The sequence below is a fragment of the Artibeus jamaicensis genome, unplaced genomic scaffold (genome assembly GCF_021234435.1).
Source record: "Artibeus jamaicensis isolate MK-2021 breed Jamaican fruit bat unplaced genomic scaffold, CSHL_Jam_final contig_388, whole genome shotgun sequence".
Classification (NCBI taxonomy): domain Eukaryota; kingdom Metazoa; phylum Chordata; class Mammalia; order Chiroptera; family Phyllostomidae; genus Artibeus; species Artibeus jamaicensis.
The window spans coordinates 3,098,580-3,107,891 of NW_026521813.1; the positions used below are offsets into that span (position 1 = coordinate 3,098,580).

Genomic DNA, 9,312 nt, shown 5'->3' on the forward strand with positions numbered 1-9,312 from the left:
TAACTACATTCTCTATGTTTTACCTTACATCCCTAAGGATGGACCTAGAGAGTATTAAGGTAAGTGAAATCAACCAGACAGAGCAAGACAGATATCATGGTATCATTTAGATATGGAATCTAAAGAACAAAATAAACAAACAAAGAAAATAGAAATAGATTTATCGATACAGAGAACAAATGTATGGAGGCCAGGGAAGGGGGTGTTAGGGTTGGGGTAAAAAAGGTGACAGGAATAAGAAGTACTAATTAGTAGCCACACAGTTATATTTAATAATACAAAGGAAAAGTGTAGGTATTACAAGTCTAGAATTTTAGTATTTACAACAAGAACAAGGAAGCCATGTGCACTAACAACAAATATTTGAAAATATATTACTTATAGAAACCAGGAATTCCTAAACATAATTTCTGTCCTCAAATCTTTTCTTTCATTTGATTGGTTTTAGTTGACAAAATGCAGTACTAATCTTTCTTTGGTTATTTTAATCATTTATAACTGAGTCAAATGACATCCATACAAATAGGCTGCTAAAAATAACCAAGTAGTTATTTTGTGTATCTTAGAACAAATTTGTCCATTACAATTTCTTCAGCGATCAACATAAAAACATCAGTATTGGTGGATATTCACATTCTCTGATGGGCAGATAGGAACATAATAGAAGTAAAGATCAGTAACCTTATATTTCCTGACTGCGGAAAGCAAATAACAAATAGAAAAAAAGTGTGTATTAAATTGGTCAAGCAAATAGCCAATCATTTTGCATAAGTTTTAGCTGTCTACCCGGTCCTAATTTAGATTATTTTGACAACCACAAAACTCACAATTATTCACATTAACTTTTCAAACATTCAACTTTGCTTAAATAATCAATCTTATACAGATCTGAGCATTTTAATAATTAATTTAAAGGTATCTATTCTGAAGCTTACATCTCAATGAGCTCCTAAGAATTGAGGAATGTCGTCCTCTAACATGAAGGATGTGTCCTGGGAGTCTTCATCTTGCCCCGCCAGTTTCCCCCTTCCCACATTCCATTCTGTTCTCTACCTCTGAATCTTTACCTATATGGACTAATTAATGAGTCTCCTTGCCTTCTAGATTCTAGGTGGAGTCCATCAGTGAGAGCCCTAGGAGAAATTTGTGGGGAGAAAAGAAGTTTCTCTCAGGGTGTTTATCTCTGTAAGATCACTCTCTGTAGGATGGTCTTAGCCTGGAAGCATCTCTCCACTAAACGTCACAGCTTCGGAGAAAGTGGCCTTCTCCCAGGTCCCTGCTTTCTCGTTCCGGTAGCTATTCTCTCCTCTCATTAAAGAAAAGAATGGACATATCTTCATCCTGTATTCACATGCTTTTTCTTTACTTCAGCTGTAGTATGAACTATCCCCTTTAATAAACTCTTTCAATTTTTCTAATTGGTTTGCACCATTCTTTCTTTTTTGATACCCATCATAAAAATGTATGGCTAGAACTACACTAATATCTATGGAAATAAAGAAAAAGTGATAGTATGAAAGTTACTTTTTAGGCTAAAAATGCATGCACTGGGTATCATATGGATTGTGAAAAGATCGGGGAGAAAGGAACCAAAAAACATTTTCGGTTTAAAGTCTCAGAGAATGCTGTTTGTGTTTGTTTTATAACATGACACACAAAAAATATGTAGAGAAACACATGCACACATATTCCCAAGAGAAAGCATAGTTTATTTTAAGGCATCAATCTATCAGGAAATATGAATTACCTAATTCATATCTAAAAAGGACAGCTAGCTCTGGCAGGTGTGGCTAGTGGACCGAGCATTGTCCTGCAAACCAAAAGATTGCCCGTTTGGTTCCCAGTCATGGCACATGCCTGGATCCCTGGTTGGGAGCCCACCAAATAATGTTTCCCTCACATATTGATGTTTATCTCATTCCCTTCCCTATAAATAAATAAAATCTTTTAAAAAATAAAAATACAACTATGATCCTTCAGTAGAAGCAGAAAGAAGAGAAAGGCAGAACAAAGATCATCTAATGCAAAGATTCTAGAGCTGGATATCCTGTATTTAAATGCTGGCTCTGACACCTAGTAACTGTGTTACTAGGCTAAGATACTCTTCTGTTCTGTACATCAGCTCCCTCAGTGGTTAAATGGTAGATACAGCAACACCTACTTATAGGGCAGATATTTGTAAAGCATTTGAAATAGTGCCTGATACATAGTAAGCACTATAAAAAGTGCATTACGTAAGTATATGCTATGAAATGAAGCTAGAGAGTCCATTGGGGCAAAATCATAAATGAACCTAAGGTGGAGGTTAATTTTATCCTGAAGAAATGGGAAGAGCAGTTCAAAGAGTTTAATTGAGTAAATGGTATTGTCAGATTTGACAGTGTTTCAAACATGACTTGTGATTAATGGAGCTGATGAATCTGAAGAAGAAGAAATTTTTAAATGTACCACATTCAGAAGATTATTAAAAACTGAGAGAAAAAACAAAGGATGATTTTAAAATCTTAGGAGAGGAGAAGATATGATCTAGTAATTGACTGGCCATAGGAGGTAGAGGACAAGGTCGTCTAAGAGGTCTCAGGGATGCTGGTGGGTGTGCCCAAGTGGATGGTGGTGTGATTCATTTGGGTAGAGAATATGAGAATAAGAATAACAATAGTCTGTTTCTGTGGTAAGACAGTACATTGGGTCATCAAATATTGAGACAAATCTTTAGGTGCATTAATTTACTCAAATTTATGTAATTAAAGCTTTATAAAATATAAATTCATTGTTTCTTTTCAGGAGTTGCTTTTTTCAGACAAAATGCTGTATACTAAAAAATTTGCTTCTTTCTTTTTGACTGGAACTGCCATCTTCCAGGAATTTGCCAAAATGACTAACACAAAGCAAAAGAGGAGAGATACCCATTGTATGTTCTCTAGGCCTTATAGAAACCATGGAGTTGTTCCTTTGGCTGCATACACGTGAACCTACAAGAAAGGTGATATTGTAGATATCAAGGGAATGGGCACTGTTCAGAAAGGAAAGCCACACCAATGTTACCATGGCAAAAGTGGAAAAGTCTACAGTGTCACCCAGCGTGGGGTGCGCATTGTTGTAAACAAACAAGTTAAGGGCAAGATTCTCGCCAAGAGAATTAATGTACAAATTGAGCATACTAAGCATGCTAAGAGCCAAGATTGCTCCCTGAAACTTGTGAAGGAAAATGATCAGGAAAAGAAGGAAGCTGAAGAGAAAGGTATCTACGCTCAGCTGAAGCCTCAGCCTGCTCCACCCAGAGAAGCACACTTCATGAGAACTAATGGTAAGGAGCCTGAGCTGTTAAAACCCATTCTTTATGAATTCACATCATGATAAGTGTGGAAAAATCAAAGATTTCCATATTGATAATAAGTAAATAAATAAATAAATAGTTTCAGGTGAGCAAATTATAAATACAGCACATTAAATTTCAGATGTCTGAGAAAATTACACCTCTGAATAAAAATAGATTGTTTTAATTAGTTCTTGTTTAAGCTATGTACATTTTAAAGTAATTTTTCTTATGTTGTACTTTCAAATTTTTATGGACTTTGTTCATAGTAATGGCAGGTGGGAAATTTATAGTGCTGAAATTATATTTTTTGACAATACAGGTTAAAATGAAATAATTAATTTGAATAAGGTTTGTATGACACTATGTAAAACAAACAAACAAAATAACCTAAATTAAAGTTCCAGATGAAGAAGTAAAAGAGAAATAATACTTAGCTTTGATTAATACTCCAACTGCTGATAGCAGCATTACAAAGGATTTTCTTGTAGACTTATCAGATATTCTCTTTGCTTCAGAACACTTCATTTTTCTTTCTGTTAAGGTTCTCCTTTCTTCTATTTTTAAATTATTTTTTATTGATTATGCTATTACAGTGGTCCCAATTTTTCTCTCTTTGACCCTTCCACCCAGCACCCCACATCACTCAGGCAACTCCTACACCAGTGTTCATGTCTTTGGATCATGCTTGTAAGTTCTTTGGCTACTCCATTTCCTGTACTGTACTTTACATCCCCATGGCCATCCTGTAACTACCTATTCGTACTTCTTAATCCTGTAGCCTCTCAGTCATTCCCCTACATCCCCTTCCATCTGGCAATCATCAAAATGCTTTCTGTATCAATGATTCTATCTGTGTTCCTCTTATTGCTTACTTTGTTTTTTAGATTCAATAATTGATAGAGATGTACTTTTTGTCACTTTATAATTCATAACTTTGATCCTCTTTCTCTTAAATAAGTCTCTTCCATACTTCATATGATAATGGTTTGGTGATGATGAATTCTTTTAGTTTTTAGTTCTCTGAGAAGCTCTTTATTTACCCTTTTATTTTAAATAATATTTTTACTGGATAGAGCAATCTTAGCTGTAAGGGACAATCTTGACCTAAGGGGCAATCTGAGGTCCCTGCTTTTCATGACTTCAAATATTTCTTATCAGTTCCTTCTAACCTGCAAAGTTTCTTTCAAGAAATCAGCTGATAGTCTTATGGGAACTCCACTATAGGTAACGAACATCTTTTCTTTTGCAACTTTTAAGATTCCCTTTTTATCTTTAAGCTTTGGTATTTAAATTATAATGTGTGTTGGAGTGGGCCTCTTTGCATCCACCTCGTTTGGGACTCTGCTTCTCAGGCTTAAATGTCTATTTTCTTCACCAAAATAGGAAAGTTTTCTTTCAATACTTTTTCAAACAGATTTCCAATGTCTTATTCTTTTTCTTCTCTTTCTGGCACCCATATGATGCAAATGTTGGAATGCTTGAAGTTGTCTCACAGGCTGTTTACACTATTTTTGGTTTTTTGGATACTTTTTTCCCTTGTTGTTCTTTTTTTTTTGCTTCCACTCAGACTGCATTCACTCCCCCTTACTCTTCCAAAGGAAGAGAAGAACAATCATCAATGGCTACTGGCAGTTGCAAGAGCAACACCAAAAGCTGGCTTCACACTCAGGAGAGAACACTGTACCTCCTCCTTGTGGTCTTGTTCTGTATGGTGGTTTTTGGTTTCCTTATGTTCCAAATCATTGATTCAATTTTCAGCTTCATCCACTCTACTATTGTTTCCCTGTAAATTATTCTTTATTTCAATTAGTTGATCCTTCATTCTGACTGGATCTTTTTTATGCTCTTGAGGTCCTCACTAAGTTCCTTGAACATCCTTATAACATAGTGTTTTGAACTTTGCACCTGATATATTGCTTATCTCAATTTTGTTTAGTTCATTTTTCTGGAGTTTTTATCTGTTATCTCATTTGGTACACATTTGTTTGTCTCCTCATTTTGGCAGCCTCCTTCTGTTTGTTTCTTTGTATTAAGTAGAGCTGCTATATGACTCCCTGTCTTGGTAGTGTGACCTAATGTCATAGGTGTCCTCCTGTAGGGTCCAGTGGCACAGCCTCCTCTGTTACCCAGGGGCAGAGTGGTGGTGGTCCAATGTGTTCTGTAATTGTCCACTGGGTGAATAGGCCCTGGGCTTTCCCAGATGTTGTAGGCCAAGGTTAGCCCCACTTATGATTTTCCTGGGACCATTCTGTCTGAGCTATAAAGCAAACTGAAATAATACTGGTCTTGGAGATTCCCAGGGAAAGCAAACTTTGAACTAGGCTGGCTACTGCTTGTGCTGTAGCAAGTAGTAAGGGTTCTGGGGGATCACTGAGGCTGGCTGCTTCTTGTTTGAAAGGATTTAGAAAATTGTGAAGCAAGAGCCAAGACCAGTCATTCATATAGAAAAGTTTCTGTTAACAACTGTAAGTTGGGTGGGACAGAGCTTCAGGCAAACTTCATGGTGGAGGAAACAGTGTTAGCCAATTGGTGGAGTCTCAGATATAGCACCTGCCTGCTGGCTCTGTGACTGTGGGGGTAGAAGGCTCTGAAAAGGGACAATGACCTCTGCCTGACTTTCTGTCTGGGGGAGAAAGCTGTCACCCAGCTTTTCTCTTGATGCCAGGCACTTTAGTTCCTCCCTGTATGTCACTGGTACTTTTCAAACTGCTATCCTGTTTTTGGAGCTCGGAGGTAGTTAGTTTGAGTAAGTTTGTGTGTGGGTTCTTTAAGAGGAGCTGCTTGAGGTTTCTTCTACTGACTTACTCTTACTGGTTTTTGCAGCCAGAATTATGGGGACTTATCTCCCTGCCACTGTAACCCCAATTTGGGGGGCCCGGTGTGGGGCTGGGACTCCTCACTCCCAAAACGTCCCTCCTTAATCTTTATCCACCATATGTGGAACCAGTCTATTTCACTTTTTCATCTTTCCTACTGGTCTGGATGGATGTGATTTGTTTAATTCCGTAGTTCTCAGACTTCCATTCAACTTGGCTTCTGACAGTTCTGAGTGATGGTTGTTCTACAATTTAGTTCTAATTTTGATGTGGTCATGTGAGAAGATGAGCTGTGTTTATAGATCTGCCTTCTTGACTGGAAGTCAAAGTTCTTCTTTCTTTTCAGGTTGGCAGTTTTCCCAAAAATGTGTGCATTAGTCTATTATATCAAATAATTTAGACAAAAAATTCTGGTCACATGACCTTGTGTTAAAAGGAATACAGGAGGGGAAGAATTCATGTAATAGAAAGTTTGTGATACATATATATAGATAGATGCTATAGACATAGATGATATAGATATAGGTAGATAGATATTCTACATATGTTAAAATATATACTAATTTATAGATACATAACTATATATGTACACCAATATTAACCACTGATTGATTTAAAATATAAAAGAGTGATTATTGGTGTAGCAATGTGAAACATATACAAAAACATATATGGTAGTCTAAATGGTTTGTTTATATATTATTTGTTAAATAACGTATTTTTCAAGGAGCAACAAATACACTTAACTATTAACTACACTTAATCTCATTAGGCTAGCTCCTGTTACAAACCATACAGATGGTTTATCTATAGGTACGATGATACATTATACTGGGATATTGGCAGTTCTCAAACTACCATGTAAATCTTGAAATATTGAGAAAGGTTTTAATAATTCTGTGCATATGGTGAAAAGAGTCTAACTTTTGAAATAGAGTCAGATCTCTCAAACTAAGAGGCTTATTACCAGAATAAATTTGGAATTCCGATGGCCTTGAAAAAGGGGCATCTAACAGCACCACATGTTTTGGTTAAACTCACCAGTCTTTATATCATTCTATGACATGCCCAACACTGAAGTGAGGACATAGAAAAATGAGAAAAGAGGACAATCTCTTTCTTTGTATAATAGCTATACCCCGCACCCCCAATCAAAAATAAAAATTATGATTCTTAAAAAATGGCATATATATATGCCATTTCATAATGTCATGATTTGGATCATGATATTAGAGTGAATAATTTATGTAGATATCCAAATGTAACGGTACTTGTAAAATAGAGAGAACACTTTCTCTGAGGACCTTAAATAAAACAAAAAGACAAATTAGGCTGTGGTGACAGAAATTAAAATAGAAAAAGACAATGGTTTCTTAAAGTTGAGCTCCTGTGAAAGAAAATTAGAATTTAATATGTGTGTGATGTGTGTGTGGCTGAGGATTAGACCAAGGCTCACCACATAGACCAAAAATTTGCAACAATTTATGTCAGACTATTATTCATAAAAAGTAGCTGATTTCTTAAAGTGACAGGCTGAATCATACAAGTTTCCACAAGAGGGAAGCACTGGCTTGAGGTGTGATATGAAATATCCTTATAAGGCATTACATTTAAATTACCAGCATATGAATGCTTTTCTTCATCATATTTTAGAGGAAGGGCAGAGAGAAGAGAAGGACAAGAACATCTCTGAGAACAGAGAAAGTGTGGAGATAGAGGGGGGAAGCCTACCTGAAAATATAAATATTCAAGTTAAAATTTTATAGCCCAGGGACAAATTTATAATTCCAACAGAGTCAATGAGTTAAAGAATTCACTCCTGATGAAACTGAAATTATAACATAATATGTAAAGGACACTTCTAGAAGTATGTTTAAGTTTCTCAAATCTTAGAAAATAATTGCATCCATAACCAAAGGCAAGAGCTTATATTGAAAAAAGATATGAACAAGAAACATGTAAATTTGGAAAAGTATATAAATTAAAATGAAAATCAGATATTGAAATAAAAATGTATCAGTGAGATAAATTGTAGAGTGAGTTTAGTAAAATATTTCAATTATACATTTAATAGACATTACAGAATTAAAGAACACAGGAAATAGTGGGGAAACAATGAAAAAATATAATGGATATTATCTGCATAATCTCTTAAATTATGAAAGATATGAGTCTGTAAATTGAAAAGACTCAAAGGAAAATAAAATAAGTATACATGAAAATTAACATTACAAAGAACAGAAATGTGAACTATATAAGAAAACATTAAAGATAACTAAAAAGAAAATTTAGAATTGTTTATGAACTATGACAATAGATTAGTAAAGGCTTCTTATACTTAAAAGTGTTTCAAAAAGACATTAAAATATCAGCTTCAATTATTAGGGAAAATAAAATGCATGTCTTTCAAGTTTCAAAGAAATACACAAAAATATCTAGGCATACTAATATAAATGTGTATCTCCTCTGAAAGAGTTGCTGAAAATACATATCAACTAAAGCAAGTTATCAAAAAAAGTGATTAGCAAAAACTAATAGAATGTGATAATAAATCTAATTAGTTTTAAGTAGTAATGACCAATTTACAGGTGAGTTAAGAAACACAAATCTAAAATACTACATAAGAATTACAAATAAGTTTCAGTAGTACATTTTAGAGGAAATTAAGTTCCTTGTCTTGATTAAGAAGAGCATAGATTCTCTAAGCATTTGGGAGTATAAAACATATTTAAGGCAAATTATTTTTTTAAATAATGGGAAAGAGCAAATTTTAATATATAATTTTCAGTTAAAGATCAGGAAAAATGAAATGCAGAAAAAGCATTGTAAGTGAAATACAAAGTGACACTGAAAATAGTTCAAACATAATATTGCAGCCATTTTAATCAATTAAAAATACCTATTAAAAGACAGAAACATTGAGATTTCAGAGAAGCTATTATATTGCTATTAGAAGAGAATAATCAGAAACAGGATTTAACAAAAATTTTTAAAGACAGCTGATGCAATAATAGTGATATTGTTAATAGTTATTTTTAAAGCACCAAAACACTTTTAGGGATAAAAGGGAAATTATAGTAACTGAATGAAGGAAACATTCTTTCCAAAATATTTTAAGTAAACTTGTGTATACCTTAACTTCATAGTATCAAATATATTCAGACACTTAACAGAAAT

General features: G+C 34.5%; 2 pseudogenes; one reads left to right on the forward strand and one right to left on the reverse strand.

Annotated features, from left to right (window-relative positions):
* The first annotated feature begins 2,871 nt into the window (after positions 1-2,871).
* On the forward strand, positions 2,872-3,357 carry LOC119057355 (60S ribosomal protein L21-like; annotated as a pseudogene).
* Positions 3,358-4,877: 1,520 nt separating this feature from the next.
* LOC119057360 (uncharacterized) lies at positions 4,878-5,062 on the reverse strand (annotated as a pseudogene).
* Positions 5,063-9,312: the final 4,250 nt, after the last annotated feature.